Below are 14,719 nucleotides of genomic sequence, written 5' to 3'. Positions count from 1 at the left end.
TTAGAGGAGGATGAACATGAATAATATAGTAGTAATGGGAGAATTCAATTTACATATAGACTGGGTAAACGTAATCAGCACTAATGTTGCGGAGGATGAATTCCTGGAATGTGTACAAGTTGGGTTTCTGGAGCGGTACGTTGAAGAACCAACTAGGGATCGGGCTATTTTAGATTTAATACTATGTAACGAAAAAGGAAATTATGAAGATATGGGGCATGTTGGCTATGGTGGCTTGGGAAAATACACTAAAAGAGTTGACAGTAGACAGGAAATGGCTAGTATTTAAAGAAGTATTAAATGATCTACAACAAATATGCATTCCTCTAAGACAGAAAACCCCAACAGGAAAGATGAATCAACTGTGGCTAAGAAAAGAAGTTAAAGATTACACTAGATCAAAGGAAGTTGCTTATAAGGTTGCCAGAAAAAAAGGTGGTAAGCCCGAGGATTGGGAGCAACTTAGAATCCAGCAAAGGTGGACAAAGAAACTAATAAAGAAAGGGAAAAGAGAATACAAATGCAAGCTAAAACATAAAAGCTTCTTTTGGTATGTGAAAAGAAAAAGATTAGCAAGGACAATTGTGGGTCCATCACAGACGGAGACAGGAGAATTTATAATGGACAATAGGGAAATGACGGAGAAATTAAACAATTACTTTGTGTCTGTCTTCATGGAGAAAGATAGAGAAAATCTCCCAGAAATACTAGGGAACCAAGGGATTTGTGAAAATGAGGAGATGAAAGAAATTAGTATTAATAAAGAGGTAGTACTCAAAGAATTAACTGGGTTGAAGGTTGATAACTCCCCTGGACCAGATGAGCTACATCCCAGAGTGTTGAAGAAGGGGGCTATAGAGATAGTGGATGCATTGATGGTTATCTTTCAAAATTCTACAGATTCTGGAAAAGTTCCTGCAAACTGGAAAGTAGCAAATGTAACCCACTATTTGAGAAAGGAGAAAGAAAACTGAGGACTACAGACCTGTTAGTTTGACGTCAGCAGTCGGGAAAATGTTAGAATCTATTATAAAGGATGTGATAACTAGACACTTAGAAAATAATGATATGATTGGGCAGAGTCAACATGGATTTATGAAAGGTAAATCATGTTTGACAAATCTGTTGGAGTTTTTTGTGGACGTTACTTGTAGCATAGATAAAGGAGAACCAATGGATGTGGTGTATTTGGATTTTCAGAAGGCTTTTGATAAGGTCCCACACAGGAGGTTAGTAAACAAAATTAGAGCACATGGGATTGGGGGTAAAATACTGATATGGATTGAGAATTGGTTAACAGACAGAAAACAGAGAGTAGGAATAAACAGGCCATTCTCAGGATGGCAGGCTGTTACTAATGGGGTACCAATTTGAATGTGGGGACTGAATGTAATATTTCCAAATTTGCTGATGAATGTAAGTTGTGAGGAGGATACAGGGAGGCTTTAAGGAGACCTGGGCAGGCTAAGTGAATGGGCAAGAATATGACAGGTGGGATATAATGTGAATAAGTGTGAGGTTATCCACTTTGGTAGAAAAAACAGAAAGAGTATTTCTTAAATGACGAGAGGTTGGGAAGTGTTGATGTCCAAAGGGACCTGGGTGTCCTTGTTCATGAGTCACTAAAAGCTAGTATGTAGGTGCAGCAAGCAATTAGGAAGGTAAATGGTATGTTGGCCTTCATCAGGTTTTGAGTAAAGGAGTAAAAAGGTCTTGCTGCAGTTGTATAGAGCCTTGGTGTGACCACACTTAGAGTATTGTGTTCAGTTTTGGTCTCCTCATCTAAGGAAGGATATACTTGCAATAGAAGGAGTGCAAAGGAGGTTCACCAGACTAATCCCTGGGATGGCAAAATTGTCTTATGAGGAGAGATTGAGGAAATTTGGCCTCTATTCTCTAGAGATTCGAGGAATGAGAGGTGATCTCATTGAAACTTACAAAATTCTTATAGGGTATGACAGGGTGGATGTAGATAGGATGTTTCCCCTGGCTGGTAAGTCTAGAACCAGGGAAATAGTCTCAGAAATAAAAACAAGAAATGCTGGAACCACTCAGCAGGTCTGGCAGCATCTGTGGAAAGAGAAGCAGAGTTAACTTTTCGGGTCAGTGACCCTTCATCTTTCCACAGATGCTGCCAGACCTGCTGAGTGGTTTCAGCATTTCTTGTTTTTATTTCAGATTTCCAGCATCCGCAGTATTTTGCTTTTAACATAGTCTCAGAATAAGGGTTAGACCAATTAAGTCTGAGATGAGGAGGAATGTATTCACTCAGAGGGTGATGAATCTTTGGAATTCTCTACCTTAGAGAGGTGTGGAAGCTCAATCATTGTGCATGTTCAAGACAGATACTAATGACATCAAGGGATATGGGGATAGCACAAGAAAGTGGCGTCGAGGTAGATGATCAGCCACGATCTAACTGAATGGCGGAACACCTCGATGGGCTGAATGCCCGGCTCCTGCTCTTATGTTCTTATGTTCTGTGACTCCATCTTAAACTACATTAAAAATCACAGTTTTTAAAAGATGATCATGTTATAGTCATAGAGTCATAGAGTCATACAGCACAGAAACAGGCCCTTCGGACCATCATGTCTGTGCCGGTCATCAAGCACCTAACTATTCTAATCCCATCTTCCAGCACTTGGCCCGTAGCCTTGTATACTATGGCATTTCAAGTGCTCATCTAAATACTTCTTAAATGTTGTGAGGGTTCCTACCTCTACCACCCCTTCAGGTAGTGTGTTCCAGATTCCAACCACACTCTGAGTGAATTTTGTTTCCTCAAATCCCCTCTAAACCTCCTGCCCTTTACCTTAAATCTATGCCCCCTGGATATTGACCCCTCCACTAAGGGAAAAACTTTCTTCCTATCTAACCTATCAGTGCCCCTCATAATTTTGTATACCTCAATCATGTCCCCCCTCAGCCTTCTCTGCTCTAAGGAAAACAACCCTAGCCTTTTCAGTCTCTCTTCATAGCTGAAATGCTCCAGCCCAGGCAACATCCTGGCAAATCTCTTCTGCACCCTCTCCAGTGCAATCACGTCCTTCCTATAGTGTGGTGCCCAGAACTGTACACAGTACTCCACCTGTGGCCTAACTAGCATTTTTTTTTTACAAAGTCCAGCGTTCATAACAGACAAAAGACTTGCAGGTTGGTAGGTAAATTGGCCATTATAAATTGCCCCTAGTATAGGTAGGTGGTAGGGAAATATAGGGACAGGTGGGGATGTGGTAAGAATATGGGATTAGTGTAGGATTAGTATAGATGGGTGGTTGATGGTCGGCACAGACTCGGTGGGCCGAAGGGCCTGTTTCAGTGCTGTATCTCTAAAACTAAAACTAAAATATAACCTTTCTGAGGTGGAGTTTCCAGAACTAAATGCAGTCTCCAGATAGGGTTTAACCAGAGCTTTGTAACTCTTAGCTTTCAAAGCTGTCTATGATTTATTGTGTTTATAGTGAGTCACACACTCAAATAAAAACACAGAGAACACAGGAACCTAAGACACAGCTTGATCCAGACAGACAAAGTGTGCTTTCCCAATTATTTGCTTTCTCCTTCTAGAAATGCATTGCTGCTCACTCGGGGATGAGACAGAGCGGAATTGAAGCCTGGACCAGTTTGGACAGAACACACCCCACCCCCCACCTTCACTGCCCCACTCAGTATGAAGGAGCAAGCAGAGAGAGATGGTACTGTGGGCCAGGGTTCAGCATCCTGTGGTTTGGCACCATGATGGTGCAGGATCTGACACGGGAGCACACAGCTCAGATATTTTATCCAGATCCTGCTGAGCACTGCTCATGACCGACTGCAGACAGTCTGCTGCGAGAAAGGAATGACTTCATCATGCAGGTTCTGCCCCATCTGGTACTCTTTAGGAAGGAGAGTCTCAGGCACTGACGAACTACTTGATAACGCAGTAGGGATGGACAAACAAAGCAATAACTGACACGTGTCAATGTGTCTCCAAGACCGGGGCATAGGTACAAACATGGAGAGAAGAAGAAGGAACAGATCAGTTTCAACCAAATCTCAAACCGAAACAGACTCACATTGGGACATGTTTGAATTAATTCATCAGGTTCATTGACATAACAATAAATAATTCATTGCATGTTGAGTACTTTGGAATTGTCTCAAAGTTGTGACAAGGTGCTATATCAGTGCATGCTCTTTCTTTATTTCTTCCTCTATCTCTTTTCTTACTTCCTCTATCTTCTGCCTTCTGTTCCTTCCTCTCCTTCCATCCCCTCTCTCCTTCTTAACTTGGCTCATCTTGTTTGATTTGAGTTAGTCCCTTCAGAACAATCTGGGCCTGGCCAGCATGACAAAAGTAAGTACTTATTAATGAGATAATGTTGGTGCCTAAGGTTCTGGCACCGCCTGCGTGCGTGATGTATTATTGAGAACATATACGTCAGCAAATCTGTTACCGTTGAAAACAAATCTGATGTTGCCCCCCACCCACCGCCCCCATTTCCCTTCTTACTTCTTCAGCAAGGCAGGCTGCAAGACGTTTCCATGGATGGTGGAGCTTAGGTCTATCACCTGAGTGACTATTCTTTATACATAGTTCCCCCTCCCCAACCCCCCAGCTTGGTGTCCTGGCCAATATTTATCCCTCAACCAACATGAATTAAAACCAGGTGATCTGGCCATTATCACATTACAGTTTGTGGGATCTTGCAGTGCACAAATTGGCTGCCACATTTCCTATATCACAACAGTGACTCCACTTCAAAAGTACTTTACTGGCAGCAAAGCACTTTGGGATGTCCTGAGGACGTGACAGGCACTAGATAAATGCAACTTCTCTTTTTTTCTTTAGCAAGGGGGCCATTCATTGGTGAATTAAGTCCATCTCTGCTCTCACTCAGTATCTATGTATAACCATAATTGCTGTGCCATCATCTGGGCTCTTAACAGACATTGTCCGAACAAAAATTGTTTCCAAAGCTGCTTTTATCTGGGGAGGAAGATGGCGATGTCGACATCTTTTGTAAATGATGCGTTAATTAAGTTCTACAAGGCTACATCATCCATCATTTCACATCATCTACCTGTAAAGCTGCTAAGCATCTGCAACAAAATGGTAAAATGATTCAATAAGATAGATAGAGAGAAACTATATCCTCTGGTGGGGAATCACGAACGAGGTGACATACTCTTAAAATCAGAGCTAGGCTGCTTAGGAGGGAAATCAGGAAGCACTTTTTCACATAGTGTGGAGTAGAATTTTGAAATTCTCTCCCTCAAAAGGCTGTGGATGCTGGGACAATTGAACCTTTCAAGACTGAGATTTTTTATTGGATAAGGGTATCAAGTGATACAGCAGCTAAGGCAGGTAGGTGGAGTTGAGATACAGATCACCATGATTTAATTGAATGGTGAAGGAGGCCCAAATGGTGAAAGGGCCTACTCCTGTTCTTACGTTCCCTCTGTCATGTTAATGTTTGCTGGGGTATAGTTCCTTATGAACTGCGAGGCCCCAGTATCTCAACCAAGTGGCTATTCTTCACTGGTGAACTGCTGAGAGCATCAAGCCTGACCCTTGTCTTAAACACCATTCTCGCACTTATATACAGGTGTCGTTGCTTGGTGATCGAGGTCGAAAACCTAGATGATTTTGTTTTCCCGCTCCCTCCATAACCTCCTCTTGTTCCGATCTTCCTAGTGGGGACCAAGATGTTGGCCATTCTGTTGGCCAGGGGCTGCAAGAAACACAGAATCAGTTATGAACTGCTGGGATTGTTTGACCTGTAGTAACCTGGAGCTCGGACACTGGCCTGTGCTGGTAAAAACCAGTTTGAACTAATTACTTTATGGGACAAGACAAAGAACAGGACACAGGAAAAGGGCCTTATTTGGACACGGTGTGATACCGGGGTCTTTGGGCCTCGGCCAATTAAGAGAAGCTGTGAACGAGGTGATCAAGCTTAAGCCAATCGAAAAGACACAGCTCAGATTTGGAGAGATAAGCAACAGGATAAGAATAGAGCTTTTTGGGCATAGAGCCAATGAAAACTCCGGAGATCAACCATCGTGGAAGTGGAAGACCCTGCGTGAGCGACGCGGCGACGACGACGACGACGTAGAAGAGAGAGAGAACGGAACGCCTGGCCAGCGTTAACTCTCCCTTTTTCGGGTAATATCCTTTGTATTCTGTGACTAGGACAGGGAAAGGTCAGAGGAACCTAGTGGGTGTGCTTATGAATTCTAGCTAGTTTTGTTATTCACTGTATAACTCAGGGGAGTTGTATGTTTTTGTCTAACTAAGTGTATAAGCCTTATTCTTACATTGTACAACAACATGAATAAAGTAAATTGATAGTTAAAGAAAGGACTGAGTTCCCCCTCTTTGTACTAAGCCAGTAATTGTAGCTGTGGACAAGGGGGGGTTGACTCTGCACCACGGTTAACAATTCAAAGATAGTAGATGCTAGGGTGGGAGAGCTGGAAAACCGAAGGGATGAGCTTCCCTGGGTCTAATGGCCTTTTCTAAGCATAGACTTATCTGAGTATGTCAGAACTTGCAGGAATGAAGGGGAGACAATTTGAGGGAGTATCTGAGTATCTTCTTAAGAAGAAAGAGCTTTGTTCAACACTGGCACGAGTGATAAATGGCCAGTTTGTACAGTAGCCAACACACAAGGGGTGAAGCCTTCATTCACCCACGGAAAGGAGAAGAGGAAAGTTAAACTGAGTGGAAGCAAAATCCAGCCACAACTTGCCTAGAGGAAGCTAATCGCTATATCCTTGAAGGATGACTCTGCTTTCAGACAAAGAGTCTTTGAAATGAATGCAAACCATCAGTGATAAATTGTTGGCAGCCTTGGTTTGTCCTAATTCAGAGATTAGGAGGTTCAGTGTCCTTCCAATACAGCTGGGAAAGCCCGCATGCTGATAATTGTATCCTTTAAGAGTATGGAAACTGTAACAGACAGGCAGTGAAGGAGTGGAATCAGTTCGCACAGCTGAAAAAATCTGCGACCTTTTAACAGAGATAGTTTAGGAATATCCTCTGAAAATGCTGAAGATTGTATGTGTCTGTTCTTCATCCAGAATAGAGAGGCAGCGCTCCAGGGAGAAACCTGGGACTCCTGTGGCAATGTGGGACAAGACTCTCTGCTAATCTTAAATGATATCGGAGGGGATTACAGTGCAAGGAAGTCTTGTCACTACTAACTTAAAAACAAGCTTAAACATTCGAACACAAGGAATAGATTGTAAAATACAAGATTTTGTTTTGTTTCTGTCCTCTTTGTACTCCCTCAATTTGTCTCCCCTTCATTCCTGCAAGTACTGACCTAGTCAGATATGGTTTTACATGTGCCAACCCCCACTCTAATTGCTCAAGTGTGAGACTAAACAGTGCCATCAGGCTAAAAGTCGGGGCTGTTCTTGTTGGAGTGGAGGGGATTATGAGGTGATTTTATTGAAAGGATGGGAGAGGGTAGATAGAAAGAGTATTTGCAGAGTTTGAATGAGGTGACATAGATACAGGATTAAATGTAAGAGCTCTAGGGCAGGGAATAGGAGGGTTCTGTGACATGCAGTGATTGAAAAGGATACAGCGTCAACATATAGGAATAGGTTAGATAGGTGGGTTAGAGAAAAGGATGCGGGAACAGTGTGGGCGATGGGATCAGGATGATTTGCTTATGGGAACAGGCTGGGACTCTTTTCTCTCAAAAAGAAAAGACTGAGAGGTGACTTCATAGAGGCTTTTAAAATGATGAAGGGGTTTGATACAGTGGATGTGGAGAAGACACCCCCACATTTGGGGGGGCAGATCAAAACCAAGAGTCGTAAATAGTTCCACAAGAGGAATCATCTTACTATAGCCTGACATTCACACACAGATACCTTCCAAAAGGGGTCACTCGAGACCATTCAAGAGTGGGAATCTTAGATGATTCTTGGCAGCTCCAATTGTGCTGGCAATTTTCTAGAATATTCCAAAGATTTTTGTAAAATATTTACGCATGTCACCATGGCGCCAGCTACAGGCAGCAGTCACATGCCCAACTATTGAATGCTAATCAGCAGCAAATTGATATAGCAAGCTCGGGAAAGCAGCACCGTGCAGAGTGGAGTGCACCGAAGACAGACCTTCGTGACAGACGCACCTTAATCTGTAGAAATAGCCCAGCCACAGCCAATTCAGGTCAATTTGACTCTGGTATTTGACTTACCTTGTCTTGCCAACCTTATTAACAGAAAAACCACATAAAACACCCCATCTAGTGCTTAGCACAACCTTAGATTATTTGACAATGGCTTTTTAAGAAACCTATAATAGCTGGAGTCTGTTGAGTTGGTTAGTGCAAAAGTGCTCGTGTGGTGTTTCAGCTTAAATATACAACTCTGTGAGCAATCCAGCTATTCAAAATCCAATCCTGCAAACTCTGGGCATCCAGCCCAGATGACTCATATTGAGGGTGGGTTGATTAGACTTTGCACAGAAGCTATCACAAGGAGCTGAAATGATCTGTGTAAGGGCATGAAGTGAATTCTGCAGAAACTCTGCAGTTTGAAGGTGGGAAGATTAAATAAAATCTACAAGTGCCACACAGAACCCATGCAGGCTACAATCTGATTGAGGAGTTCGGATGGTTTCTATACCAAGGAACTGATATTTGGGAGTGAGTTATAGGCTGGAATCTAATCAGTGAGGCGCCAGAGGGCAGTTCAGATGCTCTATACGTAGAATAACGGATACCTGGGAGTGAATTACAGGCTGGAATCTAATTATGGTGGGGGAGAGGCGTGGGGTTTCACTTGGTTTATACACAGAATAACAGATATTTGAGAGTGAATTACAGGCCAGAATTTAATAAAGGGGTTCAAATGCTTTATATATAGAAGAATGGATACCTAGGATTTTGACACTAAATTCTGCTTATCTATCACCTCTGTCCTCACTGATGTACATTGGCTCCCAATTCACCAACAACCCAAATTAAAAATTGTCACCCTTGTATTTAAACCCGTTCATAGCCTCTCTCCTCCCGATATCTGCAACTTCCTCCAGCCGTACAACGCTTCCGGCTCCCAAACATTCCGTTTCTCGGACTCTGGCCTGGTGTGCATCCCCTTCGCTCCAACATTGCTGACCATGCTTTCAGTGACCTGAACCCCACACTCTGAAATTCCCACCCTAAACCCCTCCACTTCCACCTCCATCTCTTCCTTTCAGACCGTCCTTAAATGACACCTCTTTGGCCCAAGCTTTTAGTCACTCCCGTCCTAACATCTTTTTTGACTCAGCGACCATTTTCTTTTGATGACACCTCAGTGAAACATCTTGGAACATTTGTCTACATTAAAATCACTGCATAAATGCAAGCCGTTGTTAATTCTGTTACAAGCTGGTATAAAATTGAAGGGTTCTGACCATTTATAATATATTAAATAATAAATGCCTGGTAATAAGACACAGGCTCGAATCCAGTTGAGGGCTCAGATGGTTTCCATAGAGCAGTGATCCCTGTGCTCCTATATGCTTCAGAGACTTGGACAATCTATGGCAGGCACCTCAAGGCACTGGCGAAATACCACCAGTGCTGTATTTACAAAATCCTTCCCATTCATTGGCAGGATAGACAAATGCCACCATCCTCTGCCAAGCTAATATTCCCAGCTAATCACCCTAAACCAGCTTCACTGGGCAGGTCACATCACTTGCATGACTGACGCCAGGCTCCCAAAACAACTGCTCTACTCTGAACTTCACCACGGCAAAAGACTCCCAAGAGGACAGAGGAAGCACTTTAGGGATATTCTCAAGGCGTCCCTGAAGAAATCCAGCATACCCACCAACTCATGAGAGTCCCTGTCCCTCGACTGCTCAAAGTGGAAAAGGTGCATTCAGGAAGGTACTGAGCACCTCGTGAGATTTCGACGGGAGCACGCAGAGGCCAAGTCCAGGCAGCGGAAGGAGCGCACAGACCCCTGAGTAACTCACCTATCTAACTCTTCAAACACCACCTGACCCACATGTGGTAGAGTCTGCAGTTCACGCATCAGACTCATTATCCATGTTCGAACACACCGAACCAGAGTGAAGAGAAGTCATCCTCATTCCCGAGGGACTGCCTAAGAAGAAGAAGAGATGATATAGAATAACGGATACCTGGGAAAGAGTTAAAGGTTGGAATCTAATCGAGATGTTCAGATGGTTCAAATGCAGACTAACCAACACTTTATTTTTTCAATGTAAGTGTGTGTGCTCTTGGCTTTGCCCCTAACAATATTGGCACAGTTTTGATGGGCAAACGTTTCTTTCAGCGCTGATTTAAATAAATTTAATTGAGAATATTGCTCCTTATATCTGCACATCTGCCTCTCTCGGGACTTACTGGTGAGTGCAGCGTCAATATGGATGTGGCATCGCTGTGGGAATTGCAGGAAAATGACTGTTTAATTTTCTTTATATATGGGAATATTATTAAAGTGCTATTTGACCCTGAGGCCAGAATGTGATGTTAGATTTAATCTGCTGCAGCTTTAAAAACATTTATTTTTTTTTAAAAATTGCCAATTTGTTTAATGGACCAGATACATTTTTTTTGGATCAATTTCAAAGTGTAGGAAATTACGCAACTCTTTGCTGCAAATACTGTTCGAAATGATTCGGGGGCTGTGGTGGGAATCGGTCAGTTTAAAAGGCAGCCACTTACTTTACTGGTCAGCCAGAGAATAAAACTACACTCATGTCAAACGAAGTCCCAGTTTCAGATTCAGCAACATTCCTGGTATCTGTTCTCCCAGTTCTTGGAGAAAGTGCTTCTCAGGGAAGTTATTGCATCCTTTCCTCTGCAACTCCCCTCAAAACAAAAGTACAGCCGGGACCTCCAATAACTCAGACTGTCACAGAACCCATGGAAGAAATTCAAGGGACATCTTCAGGACTTTATTGCGTTTCTGTCGTGCCAAAAGTTGTTTTGAGCTCCCTCCAGTGGTTTTGCGAGTAACAGCAAAAAAACTTGGTGTGGGGTTTCAGACTTTGCCCCAGTTTGTGCTGTTGCGCCCGAGCATTTGGGATGGGGCAGGTGGGGAATGGTGGGAGGTGTTGGGGGACAGCCAAGGTTCCAGCTTCTGATTGCTATCCGGTGAACCTCCCACCAACACCGCACTCACTACTGGAATCTTTGCAGATTTCAAAACTGAAAATTGATAGATTTTTGTCAGGCAAGGGTATGAAGGACATATAGAACCAAAGCAGGTAAATGGACTTAACATACAGATCAGCCATGTTTGAATTGAGTGGTGGAACTGGCTCGAGGGGCTGAATGGCCTCCAACAATACCATCAGCAAAGAATCAGTAAATCACCCCTAAATGTGTTCTCTTTCCATCTTTATAATAGACCCCCCCACCCCCCACCCCAAGTTCTGGAATTCCCTCCCTAAGCCTCTCTGCCTCTCTAGTTTTGAGCAAAAAATACAGGGGGAATATGGGGAAGCACTTTTTAACACAACGGCGGTAATGATCTGGAACTCCCTCCCTTCTAGGGTAGTGGAAGCGGAGACGAACAATGACTTCAAGAGGAAGTTGGATGTCCACCTGAGAGAAATAGACTTGCAGGGCTACTGGGATTGAGCAGGACTGACTGCATAGCTCTGTGGAGAGCCGGCATGGATTTGATGGGCTGAATGGCCTCCTTCTGTGCCGTAAATGATTCTGTGACTCCTGTTCCTATGCTTGGATGTTGGGTAAGACATAGCCTCTGCAGTGATGCCCTCCGCAGTTCAAAGGCCCACTCTTCAAAGCTTGGGTGAGGTGCTGGAAGATGACCAGTGCCTGTGGGTCATTCCCCACTGTGAGGCAGTGCCTTCGGAACAGAAGGCAGGATAACCATCCAGAGAAATGCAGGATTAATTTATTTTAGAAGATTTGATTTAACGGGTACATTACTACTGGGATCTCTCTGTCACGTTCCTCCACATCTCTCCATTACATCAAGCATCAAACCACTGATACTTTGTTTACTTGTTAAATATCTGAACATCTATATAAGAATACTGCGGCGCAGTGGTTAGCACCACAGCCTCACAGCTCCAGCGACCCAAGTTCAATTCTGGGTACTGCCTGGGTGGAGTTTGCAAGTTCTCCCTGTGTCTGTGTGGGTTTCCTCCGGGTGCTCTGGTTTCCTCCCACATGCCAAAGACTTGCAGGTTGATGGGTAAATTGGCCATTATAAATTGCCCCTAGTATAGGTAGGTGGTAGGGAAATATAGGGACAGGTGTGGATGTGGTAGGAATATGGAATTAGTGTAGGATTAGTATAAATGGGTGGTTGATGGTCAGTACAGACTCGGTGGGCCGAAGGGCCTGTTTCAGTGCTGTATCTCTAAACTAAAAACTAAAACTAATCACTCCCTGGTATCTGTCATTGTCTATATGATAAACACTGACCGTTATTCCTGATGACTTGCGAGTTATCACTCAACATAGTCGTAAAGCTAATTGTCTGGTCAGCACTATGGAACAGTCTGATCATCAATGCTCATTATGCTCCCACATCTGTCTGAAAAATGAAGCATCTGCCATCTCTCAGGCGGATATAAAAGAAGATCCATGGCACTATTTTGAAGTAGAACAGGGGACGTATCCCCAATGTCCTGACCAACATTTATCCCTCAACCAACATCACTCGAACAGATTATCTGACAGTTATCATGTTACTGTTTCTGGGTTCTTACACGCAAATAGGTTGCCGTGTTTCCTAAATTACAACAAGTGACTAAACGTCATTGGTTGTAAAGTGCTTTTAGATGACTTGAGGTTGTGAAAGGTGCTATATTAACACCAGTCTTTTTTTTTTTTCAACTCCACAATATTCATCATAAAGCAGAGAAAAATGCATGGGAGTGATTTTCAGGCAGAGGGTCTTGCAGAGGGGTAAAGGCAGCAACTTATGCCTGGGGGATAGATACATGAAGAGTGCAGCCCCTTTGGTACCTTGCTAAATAGGCTATTCTTCAGCTGTATGCCCGGATACAGGCCTGTACAGCCATCACAGCCAAAGCCAAGCCTGCCTTCATCAGCTGTTCACTTGTATATACTCCTGTTTATTGATCAGTGCTTGCTGATTCTCACAGGTTAGACTGTTACACGTTTACTCCACACTCCATTGCATTGATTGATCAGCACACGCCAATTTTTTAAGGCTTCCCACATCTTTGCCCCACCCCAATCCCACTGACCCATCACCTCTGACCTTGCTGACCTCTAGTGATGCCGTGTTGTGCACCCCACCACATCCAATTTGAACCCTCATCCTTGTATACAAGTAAGGTTGCCAACTCTGGTTGGCCATATTCCTGGAGATTTGATCACATGACCTCCTGCCCTCCCCCCACAGTCACCCCACCCCCACACTCCTGCCCATTGTTCACCTGACATGTCCAACCTTATGGTGCCCTGCCTACCTATACCAATCAGAAGGTGAATAGACTCTTCATTACCTGATTGGATTCTTGACTGCCAGTCAAACAGCCTTCTTTCCCACGTTTAATATTTTTATAGCCAATAAACCAATCTTCAAAGGAAATATTAATGTTTTATTATTGCCTCCTATGGTTTATTTCCTGGGTTTTACTCGCAGCAGTGTCCCTGAGATCAGTCTTTAATTCCTGGACACTCCAGGGCAATCCTGGAGGGTTGGCAACCCTATTTACCAACCCATCCACCAGCTCACCCATCTTATTTTTCGCAGCCTCTGTTAGCTATACCTCCCAGCTCTTGCCCGTCAGTCCTCTGACTCTGGCCTCCTGTGCCCATCTTTGCTCCTCAATTTGTGGCAGGGCTTAGAGCTGTCTCAACACTATTCCCTAAATCCCTTTTCACGTGTAAACACCTCCTCAAAGCCTATCTTTACAGGTGTGCTTTGGGTTATCTATCTCGCTTTACTTTTTCACAATATTTTGTGCCCTTTTCTCCTTTGTGAAGCATCTTAGTGACATTTACTATGTTAGCCCTGTCTGTCAGAGACCTGAGCACAAATTCTAGGCTGGTGCTTAGTGCAATACCGAGGAGTGCTGCGCTGCAGGAGGTGCCAACTTTCAGATGAGAGGTTAAAACTGAGGTTCCGTCTGCCCCCTCAGTTGAATGTGAAAGATCCTGTGGCACTATTTGAAGAAGAGTAGGGGGGTTTTCCCCAGTGTCCCGGCCAATATTTATCCATCAATCAACATCACAAAAAGCAGATCATCTGGTCATTATCACATTGCTGTTTGTGGCAGCTTGCTGTGTGCAGATTGGAAGCTGCATTTCTCAACATTACAACAGTGACTATAAATCAAAAGTATTTTGTTGGCTTTAAAGTGCTTTGGGAGATCCTGAGGTGGTGAAAGATGCCCCATAATTGCAAGTTCTTTCTATTCTTTCTTAAAGCTGCTGCGGAAAGTTAATTTGCTGTTGCTCAGATATGAAGTACATTATCAAGTGTGAAATCAGTAACAGTTTTCGCATGCGTAGAAACAAGAGGACAGGGTGACAGTAACAGCTCTGCATTTAGGCCACTGAATAACTTGAGTTGTCTGACTTGAAATTTCTCCTTAAAAAATGAAACTAGAATTTAAGATTTAAAAAGCTCACAGCCACATTCTGAAAACGTTCCCTGACATTCCACAGTGCCTGGCATACTGACGGAGGTTTTTTTTTTACAGCAGTTTGTTCCAGGATCTGAGGCATCAGTGGCTGGG

Source organism: Heterodontus francisci, chromosome 19 (assembly GCF_036365525.1).
Source record: "Heterodontus francisci isolate sHetFra1 chromosome 19, sHetFra1.hap1, whole genome shotgun sequence".
Classification (NCBI taxonomy): domain Eukaryota; kingdom Metazoa; phylum Chordata; class Chondrichthyes; order Heterodontiformes; family Heterodontidae; genus Heterodontus; species Heterodontus francisci.
This window is presented reverse-complemented; position numbering follows the sequence as displayed.